We start from the raw sequence: 18111 nt of genomic DNA on the forward strand, positions 1-18111 counted from the left end.
CCTTCCCGTTTGTTCTCACCCTCTTCCCCGGCTCTCCTTGGCACTGGAAGGAAGGTCGTTCACCATCTTAAGCAGATCATGTGCAACTGAGCTTGAGCAGGCATTCAGCTCTGTACGTCCAGTACTATCACTGCTCTTAGGACTGACTGCACAGGTCGCTGCGCTGGTAAACTGTGAAAGAAAGTGAAGAAGCTATGTAGCTATGTAGCTTACGCTCACTGGCCATCTTGGTTGGCATGGATAGATGGTATGCCCTGGCTGCAGGGTGCATGGTAGCTACAGCAACAGGGATTGCTGTCTACTGCCACACTGTGAGCCTGGGGTGTGCTGTGCTACTCCTCCCTGACCTTTACCACCTCTGCATTTCTCCTGGCAGTCAGTAGTAGTGAACGTGCTTTCTACCAACTCGCCGGAACCCCCCTTCTTGTAAGCACAGCTCCCTAGAGGAGTACCCTGGAGCAAAGGACCATAGAACATCTTCACTGTCGTTTATGTGAACAACTCTAAGAGATAGGAAGTGAATGTTTATGCCTAGGCATTATAGCTTAGCATTAAATAAGAGATCGAAAGTAGACAATTTGGGAAATGTAGTGGTAGGTCTCTCCACGAGATGGCACTCATTGTCCTCTTAGCTTTTATGTCGGGTTTCAATGCATCCATAGTAAGAAGAGTACATATGCACCTTAAGCACACACACTTATAAACATGTACATATGCATGTGCATATATGCATAGATAATTTGCATATGCATGATTGTGTGACTGTCTAAGGCTTTATAATTTTCCTATGTCATTCATATTCTTTTAATTACTTAATCTCATTTTGGTAACATTGTGGTCCTTGGAGACATTGGGACAGACAGTATGAAGAACATTCTATTGATGGAGGGAGAAGGGAGGAGTTACATTTTTTTTCTTTTTGTACCCTCTTTGTCTTTTGGATTTGCTGAATGCCAAAGGAGAAAATACAAAATTACTTGAGCCCAGAAATCTACCCACTAGGCACATAAACAGAAAAGATGCAAGAATGTAAGACCACCCACCTAGGGGAAACCCACCAGGCTAGTAATTTGGAGAGCTGGTAACATTGTAGAAAAAGCAATAAACCAGGCACCCATGGCTCATGCCTGTAATCTTAGCTACTCAAGAGACTGAAATCTGAGGATCAAAGTTCAAAACTAGATTGGGCAGGAAAGTCTGTAAGACCCTTACCTCTAATTAACTACCACAAAGCTGCAGGCAGAGCTGTAGCTCAAGTGGTAGAGCAGTGGCCTTGAGTAAAAAAATGATACAACTCCAGTTCCAATACCAAAAAAGGAAAAGTACTCATTAATATTCATTTCCCCCCAGAAGGAATATTGATCTGGCTTCTGGCTTGCATGTGAGGCTTGAGAGGCTGGTAAGGTCCAATCCATTGTCAGCTCTCTACCCCTTCAGGTTCTGCCTGTATTCCTTCCTGCCCCAGCTCTGGTCCGGATGCTCCTCCAGGGACACACTTCGGAATGGATTTTGAAATCAGAGAGTCACAATTACAGTCATTTGGAGAATCAAGCAGGGCTTTGGAGCGTTCTGAAATCATTGTTTTCATTATATTAGCGCTAAAAGGGGGAAAGATCAAACCTCCAGACTCCATAGACAGGTCAATCAGATAATCCAGGAAGAGCAGCACAGCTCTCCCCACCGGCAATGTCAACAGCCCAGAGGAAACTCATCTCCAATTGACCCCGAAGCCCTCAAACCAAGTGGGCACTTGGGAGTCAGAGACGGAGATGCTCTGGCCAGTCCTCGCGCACCGCACCTGCGCTAGGCTACAGCAGCCCGCGCCTGGACTTTCCAGGAGATGCTTCCTGAACTTCCTGCCGGTACTGACTGCCTTCCGTGTGAATTCCCAATGTTGTAAAGCTCCTGTTTGTAAAGTGTTTTGTTCATTTTTAAGTCCCCTGAAATCGACAACCTACTTTGTACTAGTCAATGGCAATGGTACAGATGGAAGCTGACATGTCCACCCTTATTTTGCATAGGAGAGTTGGGACTCAGATAAGTGATTAGATGAAGATCACAAACTAGATAAAATGGACTTCTATAATGTAGAGAACCTTGTCCCAGCTTATATTTTTACCCCACTTCTAATATGTCTAAGATTGACATATTAAAAGAAAGAAAAAAAATTCCATTTTCTTTGCTGGAACATTGTAAGTGAAAAATATCTTCCCAGTGGATATTTTACATATGGTACTTTCCACCCCTAAATATTGTTTCCTATAACCTTCTTGAGATAGACTCATGACCTTAGAGAACAGACATAGTGTATTAAATGTCTTCTGGTCCCCAAACTGGATTTTCATTAAGGCAGTGGCTGGTTCTTTTTTAGTACTGCCTCTAGGCATATGGGAAAGAGCTGATTTCCATGGCTGGCGAGGGCATCATTCAAAAGACAATTTAAATGTGGCCTTTGATGCATTTTTTCCCAAAGCCACTGTTTGAATAACCTACAGGGAAATCATTAAAACACTCTAAAAATAAATGCTATTTCTAATCTGTAGACCCCCCCGCCCACGCACGTTCATTAAATTGGAGGTGCTGCTGAATATTTGAATATGCATAGTGTATGTGTGTGGAGGGGGTGGGTATGCTATTTGTTTCTATGTGTGTCTTTGTGTCTATATGTGTCTGTATATCTGTCTGTTTTGGATGAAGCAATCTGTTCTTTGGCAAATGCTGATCCAGAAATAATTATTAACTCTTTTGCAGTACTTTGTGAACCTAAGATGTCTGATGATATAAAGGCAAAACAGGAAGAAAAACACCAGAAGTCTGAAGTATAAGTGTTATTTAAAAAAAAAAAAAACAACAACATTTAAATTGGCTTTCCTCAACCATTTGGCTCTGAGCCACCAGGACTGCCTGAAACAAGGCAGAACTAGCGTGCTTAGCACCACTCTACCAAGTCGCTTTCTGCTTGTTTGCCCAGGCAACAAAAATGCATGGTGCACATGCATGCATTCAAACACATGCATCCTTCACACCCTCACTTGTTTTATACCACAGTATTCCCCCATGCATGTGCATGTATATGTAGGTGTGTATATATACGTTGATCAATGTCACAAAACTGCAGATGCTATTTTCCAATCTTGAGTGTTTTGCTGCCTCTTATTTTTGGAGATCAGTGGAAAAATGTTGGAAGTCAAGATTGCATTAAAAATCTGTTTCACCCAACTGGCTTTCAAATGCTATGTGCATGTAATTATGTTGCACATGTTTACATACAAAACATACATGTACAGACACATGCTTACATGGTTGAAATGATGAACAGCTGCTTTCTCTCGGGTCTTTTCTCAGAAACATTCTTAGGCACCATCATTCTGCCAGAATGTAGCAGCTTTCTCTTGAAAGCTATGACCCGGTTGATTTTAGTCACTGCCAATTTGCACATCATGAAAAAAAAATAGCTTAATATTGGAGTGATTAAATTTCAGAGAAAGCTAACAGAATGGAGTTTTCCCAAACCTAAATTCTGCCAATTCTGATGTCCCTAATTTATTCCAACAACCATTTAAGTCTGAATGCCTCCATTTTAATCACATTAACAGTATATTATTGAGACTGAACACTCAAAGAACTCCAGTTGCAAAATGAATTTGGCTCTTCTCCTCCCTTTTATGTTTGGGAGGATGCCTGCTGACTGAAACCTCTAGCCAGACTCAGCCCTTCAGCCATTTCCCTTTGACTCCCTTTGCTTCCATAGTGAGAGGCCTGGCCTTGGCAGCGACTCAGATATCCTTGGGGGACATAAACACATCTGTTACCAAACAACAGCAAGGGTGCAGGACTGTGTAGTGCCGGCATTCGGCTTAGCTGGAGTGCTAAACGCTGTAACCTAGGGAGGAGATGGTCCCTCCATCCCAATTTTCTGGATCCCTGGTATGATATAATACCCAGCCATCAACCAGGCAGTTGTAGGAATTGGTTTATTCCTAGTCTGAGCCATTATGGGCTGGTTTACCCCTGCTTCTGGTAGGGTCCTCACAAAAAATAAAATGATAGAATGACCAAAAAAAAACTGCAGGAAAAACTGAATATTTAATGTAGATCTTTTCTTGTTTAAATCAGGTGATCCCTTCTCCAAAGTCTACTTTCTGTCAAAGCCTGAACCCTAGGAAATAAGATAAACTTGTTTCTACCCTGCACAAGCCAAGTTATTTTCATACTTAGTTTTCCAGCAGCCATCAAACTGTGTGTGCACAGACTCTGAAAACAGAAATATCTACCTCATATTTTGCTAATACTGCACGGTGCTGCCATGCTTGAGCTTTCTTTAAGAGAGACTGTGCTGACTTCTCAGCTCTGCCACTGTCGTGCAATGTTTTGCAGGTCATTCCAACTCTAAGACTGGCTCTGGTTTCCCAATTATAGAGATGGGAAAGGTAACAGTACCGAGTTTTCTAAGTACCTCTATGAGATGTTGAAAAGTTCATGGGAAATACTTCATGGTGTTGGGCCTATAGTGAATGTTCTAGAGTTTGTATGTCATCAGGTATATGCAGGATGTCAGTGACGGAGTAAGAGCTTAACCAGCATTACTGAAAATATGGATGGCTATTAATATTCTCCACTCACAAACTGCTTGAATCTGAGGTTTGCCAGTACTTGAAAATCACATGGGGAAGAGTTGAAGAAGCTAGGACTTACGCTCATCTGAGAATAGGGATTCTTTAAGGGTTTTTCTATTTCTATTGCGTTCTATTAGAGCAGAAGATGGTAGTTTCCAGATTTCTGTACATCTGTGTGAGAGGAAGAGAAGTAGATGTCTTCATTTGCCCTGGATTGTGTGATTATTTAGGGCAACTTGGTGATCAGAGCACTGTAGAATATTACTTCATAGTATCTTCACATGTGCCCCTTTGTAAATGCAATCCTATGGCTAAAAAATAGACATATTTTGAATTATGTTACAAAGACTCCTGTTCTGCGTTCAAATCCTTGAGAGACATTTAGAAGACCCTGATTCATACATATTCATCTGATTGAATGCCGTAACTTCAGTCTATGTACCAAAGGACATAGTAAGAGCTCATGTCAGCATCCATAGTTTGAATATTCAGGGAAATGTGCAATAAAAATGTAGTAATGCCAATGACAAAAGTAAAGAGGTAACTTTTCTCATTTATACTTTATGCCATCAGTTCTGCCAAGATGGCTTCCTCTTGAGGCTATACACTCTGAATTCTCAGGATTTACTTATTTTTCACTAGTGTTTCAAACCCAAATCATGAGGTGCTATTCACTGAGCCTCTCCTTTTCTATTTCCATCTCTCAACTCCAACTCCCTGAGATGTTGACTGATCTCTTGCTTTCCTGTCATTCTCTCTGGCTTACAGAGCCTGTTATTTCTTTTGCATTTAGAGATATCTCTGGATGCAGACCTGCTAAGTCAGACAGAAGGCAGTCAGATGATGAAGTGCAGTGCCTGCTTACACTTGTAAAGAGGAATGTCATCCACTTATCTCGCCTGTACTCCTTGAGTAAAGCAAGGTGGAGATGTGTTCCTGTGCTGGCCTCCTGAGCAGTATTAAGCACGCTGTGTCTTCGTGCATGGTGTCTCTCAGTGTTTGGAGAAAAAAGTCTCAAAATCAATTCTAAAAGAATAAATGTTTTAAGCAAGTTTAAATTTAGCAACCCAAAGAGTCGCTTATAAGAAAGATGTCCAATCATAATACAGTAGTTTACACATCACATACTAAATTTGATTAGTTGAAAGAGGCATTACTTGCATGGAAGAAGTTTAAACATAGAGTCATGAGACATACATTGTATTCTGCCTTCTTAGGAGTAAGCTGTGACATCGGTCTGGTAGTATCTGCTTTGTCCATAGTTCTCTCAGCTATAAAGTGATTCCGTTAGTTGCCCATCTACCTCTAAGGATCTCTGCTCCAGAAATGATGTAGACGTCTATCTTCCTTTCATGGAAGAATATAGGTAGTGATCCAAACAGAGGAATTTTTTTCAAGTTATGGTGATATTTAGTGATTATAATATCATACATAGTGATCATTATGTAATGATCACACTCTATATGATGTGGTGTTGTATGGTATATCATGTTATGAAAGCAGTGGTAGGCTGTCAATTCATCTCTCCAAAATATCTGGGTGACTTTCCTAACTACCAAAGGCATGAGTGAATGAGTTCTGAAAGCACTCAAAAGAAGACAAGCAGGCAAATATGATTTTCTTTTTCTTTTTTCAGCTTTCTTGTTCTTCTCTTTTCTTTCTCTTCTTTTCTGTTTTTTTTTTCTTTTTGAGACAGGGTCTCACTCTGTAGTCTAGTCTGACCTCAAACTCACTGCCGCCACATTGCTGGACTGATGGAGATGTGCTCCCGCGTCCATCACCAATGCTTTTCTCACAGATAGATTTGAACCCACTAACGGACAATCAAGTCATAATAACAAAAGGCTTTGTATTGGCTTGGCAATAACCCTGTGCTAGGGCCCTGGTCCAAGTAAAGCATTTAATTGGCTAAGTGTGGTGGCTGATACAGAACACCGTGTCAGCAATGCTTGTCTTTGAGAGAAGTAGATGCCGAAACTAAATAGTTATAGTGGTTTGAAGAGCAAATATAAATAAATGTACTGACTCTGAAGACCTTGGCACAGACTGTACAATAATGAGTTGTTTCGACAAGTCCAAAAATTGTTTCTGTCTCTATTCTTTCCTTTCACTTGATACCTCCTCCACCTTGTATTGATTTGTTCCCCATTTCCCTTGCAACAAAATTTACCTTCTTGCTTATTTTCAATATCACATTCTTTCCACAAAGACTATTTCTAATGCCTCTGTCTCTCCTTCTGAAATGATTGACTACTTTCTTCTTCTTTCCTGTCCTCTATTGTTCCTACCTCCAATGAACAACCAAACCAAATGCAGAGATTTGTCCAGCAGAGAATGAAATAAATATATCTTCTCAATTATTCAGGGAATGAAGGCAAACATGGGCCTGGAGCTCTGGGTGGTGGCCATGTCTTGTTCGTCAAGCGTGTCTTCTGACTTTGCCTAGATGACTGTCTCCAAGTATGTTTGCTATGTGGATTGATGGTAGTTAATTGCTCTTTGTATGTCTCTGTGGCCTTGTGTGTTAGTTCACCTCTTCCTACTACTTCCCATCTCTAAGTCGGGATGCATGGTCAGCTGTATCAGAGAGACAGGAGTTGAGAAAGTCTTTCAGGGCCATGAGGGGTGCTGGCTTTAGCCAAGAGACTTGTGAGAAGAAAGGCCTGTATCATCATCGCTCATGCTTAATCCTTTTCAGCATTTCAATTCTACTAATGTCTCCTGGTCAGAGGTTTTATTCCTTTCCAACTGCTAAGTTCTTGCTCATGGATACAGTCTACATCACTCTACCTTCATCAAGGTAGGGTGTTCCTCTACACATGTATTCCTCACATGTGTGAAGTGCTTTCTGGAATAAATCACATTTTTCCCAGGCAAAATGTGTCCTCCCTATTGGACGGTGCTGCAGAGTGACAAATCCTTCTTCTGTTGCTTCTTTTCCTCCTTTGAGAAGATGAAATCATATTCTGTATCTTGAAATTGTTATCAGTCTTTGCTTACTATAACAAAATACCAGAAGCAAGCTAACTCTATATTTTAAAAAGGAGTTTACTTAGCTTGGAGTTTATAAAGATAAAATGCTAAATGGCATGGCCCAGGCTCTGGCCAGGATCTCATACTCCTCTTCTGTCTATCATCTCAGGGCAGACGGCAAGGGGGAGCCCTTATGGGACGGAGAAATCAGGTCACCAAGCTGGAGGCCAAAGGGAGAGAGCCAGGTTTCAGCTGTGGAAATAACAGGGAGAACTGACCAGGGGACATGAGAAATACCTTAATCCCTTCTGAAAGCAGTGTCACCAGTGGTGTTAGGCCTTCCCATTTGGCCTTACAATGTCTGTCTGTCTAGCTAGCTAGCTATCTACCTATTTTTTTTTTGAGTTAGGGTTTCACCAGCTCTGGCTGGCTTTGAACTCTAATATGGCCTTTAACGCTATGAACCACAATGTGCTTTTTGCAGGTGTGGCAGGAAGATGGGATCAAGCCCAGGGCTTTGTGTATATGATGTAAGTGCACTATGATGTAGCTACATCCTCACCATAGCTGGGGCTTCTACTACCTTCCATCCTGGAGATTAACAAAGCCTTCCATACTTATCCCTAGCTGGAAAAACCACAGCTAAGCCACAGCAGAAAACATGCCTTTTTGGTAAATGGCATAATATTCCTCTAGGTTATTACCAAAACTTAAAGACAATCAGTTCCTCTTTTAGAAAGTCAACTTATATTTCTTCTAGAACCATGCTTTTTAAACTCCATCCAAACTCATGTTTTCTATGGAACCAAACAAGGCACTGAAAACTTGTTGTGAATTGCTAAGCTAATTTGTAGAAGAAAGTAGACAGCATCCCAGATTTTCTAATTTCACATTCTCCACTAAATAAATGAAACAAGTTCTTCCCAGTCTGACAAATATTTATGTTTACATACACACATTAAGATTTCAATTTTATTTTGCAAGAGTCTACCACTGGGCTACCTCCCCAATCCTTAATCACTCGATGTTCAGAACTCTTTCGTAGTGAATGAGTATGGTACCTCCAACAGAGTCCAGTAGTTTGCCAGTGCAGTACTGACCTGTTGGAAATAGTAGCTGACATTTTCCCAGCATTCTCCATTTATAAAGGACTTTCATAGTCACGATGCCCTGCTAACCTGACTCTAACTACACTCTAGCTTGGGAATTCACTGAGAGTCTATGGTAGACTGGTAAGTGTGTCCATACTTTCTTATATGGTGTGCTTTGGGAAGACACACTGTAATAGATGGAAGTCCAATATGACTTTGCATTTCTGCCCCAACAGATACTCCTCACCACAAAGTCACGTATGCTCACAAGTTTTAATGAAATGGTGCTGTAGAGTAGGACCCCAAATCTCTACCTCTAGTGATGATGAATCTGACAGTGTCATACCCTGTTTCTGGATTTTTTTTAATTAGATTGGAATAAACTTTAGTTTGTTTTTATTAAAGTCTTCTTGACAACACATTTATAAATACATGGGCATGCCTACTTTCTGGATCATACACAGTAACCATGACCATTATTTTCCCTTTAGATGACATTTATGTATATTTTTCTGTCTTTAAGAAAATTTTCAATGAATTGTACTCACATGTTACAAAATTGCTTTGCTGCTAAGTGTCAAGAGGAAGGTATATGTGGTTTAGGTTCACAATATTTTATTTCTCTTTTTTCTCCTCTAAGAAGTTTAGTGTCTCAAGGGGACTGTACTATTCTGGAAGATAGTCTCATGAATTATTTTGAAGTATATAAAAATTATGTAACACTGTGTGCTTATCCTGAAAAATAGAGTCAATATGGCCACCTGATTGTTTTGGGGGGAGGGGGCGAACCTCCATGGGACACCAATGCAGAAAGGAGTTTATACCACATGCATTCAAAAAAAAATCAGTAAGGTTTCATATTTTTTTTAAAAAGCATCCCAATGTTGTACAGACCTATACAACTAATCCCATCATCATGAAGTTGTGGGTATTATAGAATAACCTTGAAGCCCCCAGCTGCACTGGTTCACATAGATTAGGGAGAGCATGGCAATGGCAGAATGAAGGAGTGTCATGGTCCCTCAGCAATGGCCATCTCTCTTCCAGGCCACCCTGTGAGTGCCACTGGGACTACCTCTCATCCCCATCCTTGTCTGTTCTAGCTCTCCAGCCTGCTGAAGTTGCTGTTCTTGAAATTAACCACTTTCAACATTCTGACTCTAGGTAGGTAACAGTCTGTTGACACTTTTTTTTTATAAGTGATCAGCTTTCTATAGGCTTATGAAGGATAATGGGATCAAATACGTTTTCTCCCAACCTCAGTTTCCCTGTAAGGCGCAAGGCTGTAGTCCAAAGTCTTCAACCACAGTGAACACAGTGATACACAAAGGTGTAAACTGCCCTCTCCATGGCTTTGTTTCTCACTTGATCAATGAAGTTTCAAAGTGTGTTTTGTGAGAGTATGTTTGAAAAGGCGCTTTCAAAACATTGTTATGATCCTTCGACCATACATTCTGTAAAACCAATAGAAAAATATATTCTTAGGCAAGCTCAAAGAGAAGACAAAAAGAATTAGTTTATCCACTCATTGCTTCGTGATTGCTGACTGGAAGGTAGACCCTGGCTTATGCATGGGAGATACAGGAACCGACAGGCTGTAGCAGTACAGAAGTTTAAAACTATCATTGCACTTCTTAAACATTCATGATACAAGGCATCCATCAGTTATATCCAGCATTGCCTTCAAACACCCATGATTCAAAATGTGCCAGGAACACTAGAGTACATTAAGTTTTTACTTTTTTGCATTCATTTCTTTCAAATATACAGATTCATACATAATGCCAATTGGTTGGTATTTGTTAAGAAATGTTAGGAAATGCTGATGCGAGAAAATGAAGTTCTTGGCATCTTAACTCACCCCCCAAAGTCCCCTTCCTTAGCTAAGGGTAGATGCTCTGAAGCCAGGATATGAGAAGACAGTGGGCTAGCCTGGAGTTTTCCTGCACGCTGAGCTAGCTCGCTGGCCTGCTTTAGCCCCAGCTTTGCAGTCTCTGAACTGCTGATTCATGCTTGTGATGCAAGCTTAACAGCCGTGAACATAAGCCTGGCTCCTGGTTTTGTTTTTCTTTTTTATTTCCTTTTCAAGCACATTTTCTTGGTAACCAGACGATGATAGTCTAATACAAATTGGCAGACTGAAATGCAAATTACAAAACTAAATCTGGAAAATACAATCAAGGAACAAGGGACAAAAGGGACTTTAAAGGTGGGCCTTTGGACTTGAGGTGCCATTTTTGTGGTCAGTGCATGCAATCCATGAGATTTGGTATTCAGAGGAGAGCTTGGTGGCCATCAGGATTTTAAATCGCTACCAGCAGCAATTCTTTTCATTAAAAATAAATTTCCTTGGATCCTTCATGCTGCATGAGATTCGCTGCCAGTTTCTCTCTTTGTGCCAGGGAGCTCTGAGTCTGCAGCACACAGGGAATTCAGCAAGGCAGAAAAGTCAGAATCTGCCTCTTCTCCAAAATCTATCTTGGCTACAGACTGGCTGCATCTTCCTTCTGAGTCATATAGCCAGGGTTCATGGGAGGTCACCACACTTCTGTGGACTCATTTGGAGCTGTAATGTATTGCTGTTGAAATAATGTTTAATCTCTCCTTGTCAGCTGGCTGGATGATACAATAATATTACCCCGTGTTGCTGCACAAGTGATTAAGGTACAAGAGCACATTGAGTCCTGCTCGCACAGTCCTCTGAGGAAATCACAGACGGTTCTGCAGGAGAGCAAGCCATTGCAGGGCACAGATATTCCCAGCAAGACTATTCAGGAGCAGGTTTACTAGTGCCCGGGCTTTCATGGTGCTACTGTGCAGAATGTCAGAATTACTGGCTGCTGTTTTATGAAGATTCTTTTCTGTCTGACTCACCAATTTTCGGACCCACAGACTTAGGGGACGACTGGAAAGGTGAGTCATCTGGAATGAGCCAATCGAAACTGTCCAGGCCAAGTGCAGCTCAGATTTAGAGCTGTTATTTCTATTCTGATATGGCCTTTTCCTTTCTTATCAGGAAAATCGTCAGTGAGGTGGTGGGGATGAGTGAGTCTATATAAAGAAGCTAACATTAATAAATCACCTCAAGTAATTTCATGCCCGATGCTTTAATCTTCAGCTGGAAAAAAAAAAAGAAGGTACTTGGTTGCAATCGGAAAGGTCACAGTTGATCTGCTAAGCTGATTTTAAAAGCAATATGCTGATAAGCGGAGCCAAGGCGAAAGAAATTCCTTACAAAGCAGAATGAAAATGAGGATTTTATTTCTCTTCACAGAAGAGTAAGATTCAAATCAAAGTCCTAAGAAAGAGGTCATTGTGGGAATCAGAGAATCAAAGGTTGGCACTAATAAGCTAAGGTTTTTATAAACTGCTTATAACAATTTGCTCCCTTGATCAGCTCAGCACTTCAGCTCATTTTTATCACGGCCTCATAAGTGGCACAAGTATTTTCAGTACTTTGGAAAGTCAAAGTCTTCTATGAGCCCAAACAATGAAGTTTGTGATACAGCATCTTTTGAAGGGATCCAGGAGCAATCATCTAAACCACAAACCAGCACTACAGCAATTGTGGTCCACAGACTGAATCTCTCCTTGGATGGCAGAGGCCAGAGAGAAGCCCTCATACCCTCACTGAGTCCTGGGGCTGTCACCAGGTGGTGCTGTAGGCAGAATCTCAAAGCCCATCACCATAAACTCCAATCTACCAGAAGTCTCCAGAGCTGTAGAATCCCACTGAAGATGCCCCTGTGTGTTTAAGTTCTTGTGAAAATGTCCAAATGGGAAGCTCACATGGAGTTATATTACAATGACGATTTCTGTTATACAGTTAAAGAAAATGAGTTCTAGACTAAGCCAAACTCCTTCATACCACAATATTCAAGGAATGGGCTGGGATCTTTTTATTTTTCCTGATGCACCATGGTTCTAGAGTGTTGGTTGACCTCAGTTGAGACTGCTTGGCCAACAATCCCTCTGTAGGTGCCCTTCCAACCTTACATGTTAGCTAGTGGCTTCATCTGTAGCTCACTGTTGTGGGAATTTAATGTGCACATCTCCCCTTGCATCTCCATGTTGGCTCTAAGGTTACCCGACCTGAGGTAATCCATTCTCTCTTCCTTTGGTTCTTAGAAAAAACATTTCCATTTCTTGGAAAACAACACAATTGTGTACCTAAAATTACTGTGCATTGTGTTCTCTAGCCTACAAAAGTGCCAAAGACCCACAGGTCTGGTATACTTAGCTGCTTCGTCAGGTAGCCTACTTTCATCCTATCTACAGAACACAATTTTGTTTTGGAAGCATTTGACTGCTAGGTTGAATGGTATGTGCCCAATGTCTTTGAGAGTACAGTTTTTCATTTGACTTCAATAATTCTAGCTTTTGCTTTCATAAATCTCACTCTGTTGAGACTTGTCTATGTGTCCTCTCTGCTTTCTTTTTTTCAGGGGGACCAAGAATCTTCCATTAGTCTCCACCAACACTTGTGCTTTAAGTTGAACATCCTGGATACCACATCACTTCTTTAGCAGGCAAGCAAAGAAGAAATGGGAAGTTTGATTGCCAAGCACAAAAGCTGACTTCTGAGGTTAAAGAGAAATCCAGTAGAAAGAATTATCCAGTGACTTGTTATTGGAAGATTAACTGAAAAAAATGGCAAAAATTAAAGCACAAGGAAAACCTAGTCTTGGCCACAGCATTGACCCATCGTGACCCTCTGAGTCCAGCTCCAGTGACCAGATTGTTCCCTATTAAATTCTCTTCCCATACTATTTCTGTGACCCAAGTGGAACTGCTCAGGCTGATCTCAGGGTTAAAAGGCAAACAAAGCATAGAAACACACAACAGAAATGATCTACTTGGGGAAGTTTGGCTGAAATACAACAGGAGGGAGGTGGAAGTGAGATGAGGAAAAGAACAGGTTTCTGGAGCATTTTATTGAACAATGACTGTGTGCAAAGTATCATATCAGATGCTCGTTATCTGTTTGTTCATTGCATGGTGTGATAGTTTTTGTTGCGATGACAAAGAACTGACAAGAACAAATTTAAAAAGAAGAAAATTTTATTTTGACTCACAGTTTTTCGAAGTTGCACTCTATGGTTCTCTGGCTCCATTGTTTCTTGGCACTTGCAAGGCGGATCATCCTTATACAAGGTGTAAAGGAGCAAAGTGGCTCAGTTCATGGAAAGTTCATGGAAACAAAGAATTAGGGAGAAGACAGGACATTCTTTAAAAGCATACTGCATGACCTACTTCCTTCACTAGGCTTGACTTCCTAAAGATTCCATCACCTCCCAGAACAGCATCCATAGATGAGGACCACACCTTTAACACTTAAGCCTAGAAGGGACACTACATATTCAAAAGATAACACCTGTTCTTAACAATCATATAAGAGGCAAAATACTCATGTTTTACTAGACACATTTTACTAGACACAGATTCAGATAATTCTCGGGGCTTGCATTTGGGTCCATGAAGGTTTTCATCCAGAAGATTCTTTGCATCTTTCCCCTAAAGATGCTAACAGAATTCATGCACACATTCATACTTAAGTATTTCAAACTACATGCCAATTAGCTAACATCTTTATCTTTATGAAATTATAGCTGCTTGCCGCAGGCCACAGGCCAGAATTTAATGAGGAAAATTTACCAGTTGTGCATCTATAATTTTGAATATAAAGAATCACAGAAAATTCTCAGTGAGAGGAAAAGAAGAGGAAAGTCATCAACGTGACCTGGAGGGCCAATTCAAGCAAATCTTCCATTTCTATCCTATCCTCAGCCCAGCTCATAGTTGCTAGTCAAGGTTATTGGTAGAATGTGCCTTATTTATGATGAGTCCTGGGTCTGAAGAAAAGTGTTGTGATGCTGACACTTCGTAAATTTCCATACTGGTAAATATTTCTGCGCTTTTTTCATTTCCATTACCATTCATGTAAAAGAATGTCTAAGCCACCAAATGTTTTAGGTTGTCCTATGTTTTGATGCTACAACTTATACTGCCACAATTTTGTGTGTAACATATTCTCACAGTAATATGAACATTTTGTATCTCCAACTTCCTTCACTGACAAACTGCATATATGTGTACACAGACCTTTAATGATGTACTGGTTTCTGATCACATCAAAATAGAACAAACTGATTCATCAGCAAATAGAAAATACCTCTAAAACTAGTCCAGGAAGTGATGCCAACGAATGAAACATTTCATCAACTATTCAGTACAATAGTCAACATGCATTCACTACTAAGTACATACAACACTTCAAAAGGTTAAATTTCACCAGCTGCAGAAGAGACTTCTCTCTTGTTCAACTAGCCATTTGCTTATTTGGGAGAATATATATTTTGGAAACCACATGTACTAAACTATTCCAAAGGGTTTTTTTTTTTTTTACAAATATCAGAATAATTGTTAGTTTGCCCATGAATTACTGTGTTTACCGGAGAAAAAGCATTCATTTCTCTCAAGTAATGCTTTCTAGATGCTAACAATGGTTTAATCAATGATAGTTATAGTTTCAATCACAACAATTTAACTTACAGGCTAAACTTTTGGCATGAAAGAAAATTAGATTAGCTAAGCCTTAATGAAAATGTGAACTAGACATTCTAGAAGGGATCCTATAGCGTCTAGGTACCTTAGTAGTACACTGCAGGTGTACCATTGTGGGTATACAGTAGCCTACCCTGTACAACTCAGGACACCAGAACAAGGGAGAAACACTGGTCATCTTAAAGCCTTCTTCCAAATCTCACCTTGCACATGTTAGAGCTATAGATAAATCAGCAGACCTCTGAATTCATGTAACTTCATCTGTACATTTGAAAAACTAATGGCTTTGTCCTCCCTATTATGGGACTATTACAAAGAACCAGTGATCTAAAATGTGTAAAAATGTTTCAAAAACTGAGGAATGATATTTTATTAGAAAACAGTTTTATAAAAATCTCAGAAGGTGTTGTAACACATAATACTTATTTTCCTACAATACCTCAAGTTTCTTTGATCTTACAGTCCTATTTAGGTTTATTTGATATAATACAACAATTGTTCATAGTAAACAATCTACAGGGAAAGGTGAAAGGAAAGTCAACCCAATATAAAGGCAAGAACACATGGATCAGATCAGCTGGATTTGAATCTCAGTTATGCATTTTATTGGCCAAGATTTTTCTGCCACATTGCTTTCCCAAACCCGTGGCTTCACATGTAAAATATATGTAATAATATTGTCTATCATAAAGGAACTAATATTTGCAAAGCACTTATTCCAATTGCTTAGTAGCTAGACTGAATTAATGAGAATTATTTCGATTATGATTATAGCAGTCTGTTCTCTCCACTAGCCACAGTCATAAACATCCATATTGTTTGAGGGCTGTATCAGATTCTGCAAGTTTTATGGTCTCCTCATTTTTCCTCTTCCCTCATCATTCCTTTCCAAAAGCAGAGGATTTGCAAGTGCTGTGATTATCATGAAAAATGTTTGAGCGTATGATTAACAAGGTGGTAAGCCAGACATTCTTTATGTTCGAGGCTACATCCTACTGATGTAGGACATCCTCACAGCAAGTCTGATTTGAACGATGAAGCTCAGGAAGGGTCATGCCTGGCTGGAGACATATTCTTAGCAAGGTGATTATTTTCAAGGTTGTAGCTACCCTTTCCATCTTGTACCTTCTTTGCAAAGTGAATGTTTTAAAAAATATTGTCCCACCAGCAGGACTATGGTAATAGGTAATGTGGAGACATGTCTGAGAAACAAAAGATTCTTGCTAAGAGTCTGATTTAGCACTGTGAGTTCTACTCATTTTTAATATGGCATGGCTCATCAAGGGTCAATCCAATCTATTGTCTCCTTTTGTTCATCTCAGAAAGGCCTAGGATGTTATTGTTGAAGAAAAAGCAACACTGACTAAGTTGACTGGTTTTGCCCTAATAGTCTCTCTCAATTTTTCCAGTTCCTTCCTGCAGCTCCTATTAATGAGCACCATAGCTTCATAGCAATCGTCATTCCATATTAGACTTACAACTGAGCTAATGTGAAGAAATGATTGTCATGGCAGAATCTCCTCATTTCTTTCCTTTCTATCACACAACTGCCAGCCAGACCAAATGCTCATTCTTACATAAGGGGAGGTGTTCCCCTGTTTCTCTTCCTCTCTCACCCCAATTCTCCATCTCTGTCTGTATTTATGGAACCAGCTTTAATTGTAATTTACCAGTTTGCCAGGAGCACATGAGCAATTCTCCAGATGGCTCAACCGACCCATGAGAGTGCATTACATTACTTTTCACATTTGATCTTAGAATAGCCAACATGCTCCTAGCAAGAACTGACTAAGCAGTTGCTCTGTCTCTTTTGCAGTTGGCTTCCTTTTCCCAGTTTTCTGATGATGAATACAAACATGCCTTAGTGGAACCTTTCCTCTACATATCTCTGTGCATGTCCCTTTTCAGATTTTCCTGTGGATTGGCAAAAAGGAAGCTTTGAATTAAAAATGAATTATTTGACTCTTTAAAACTTTTCTTTAAAGCTTTTCTTCCAGCATACATTAAAGCATCTGAAAAGAAGGTTTTTAAACTTCACATTGCATAATATCAATTATTTGTTCTAAAAGCATCGCTGAGAAAGTAGAAAGCAGGCAATAAATAAATGAAAAGAGAAAGGAAGAGAAAAGTATTATGTGTGACACATTCCTCTACAACTTCTGATCAGACTCTTTGCCAAATTGTTTAGAACACATTTATATAATGGTGAGTAGGTTACTATCACCAAGTACTCACAACATCAGTGCCAGCTCTACTTTAATTCCCAAATGATGGAAAAGAGGCTTCAAAATGATCCTAAGAACAATGAATAAGCTAGCACTGATGAAATGTCCACCAGAATTGATTATCCATACATGTATGCATTATACAATATTTACATGCATCATACACACATAAAACATATAAATGAATATATATATGACAAAAAGGTCATATATAGTAAAGGATTTTCATTTCATTAACTTCCCTAGCCCCAAACCAACTAAATACACCAGAATATTTATAAATAACAATGTTGTCTATAAGTTCCCTTTAACTGGCATAGTAATTGCATTGGCAAATTAGCAGGAAGGAGATGAAGTTATTATTACAATTCTAACGGAACCCAAGAATGTCAGAATGCTGGCACTCATGTATAGGAATACGTATAAATATTCGAATAGGCCATGAAAACTGAAGCCTCTTCGAATATTTATTTATTCTGTGTCAGTGTGATGCATGAGTACCAAAAGGGGAAACAGGGTAAGAAGGAGAAAAGTGAAATGATGTTAGGTTGCCACAGATCCCTATGCATTAAGAGACCACTGCCATAAAAAGATGAAAAAAGTGTTTAGGTGGAGACTAGAAAAAAAGATAGAACTTATAGG

Source organism: Perognathus longimembris, chromosome 9 (genome assembly GCF_023159225.1).
Source record: "Perognathus longimembris pacificus isolate PPM17 chromosome 9, ASM2315922v1, whole genome shotgun sequence".
Lineage (NCBI taxonomy): Eukaryota > Metazoa > Chordata > Mammalia > Rodentia > Heteromyidae > Perognathus > Perognathus longimembris.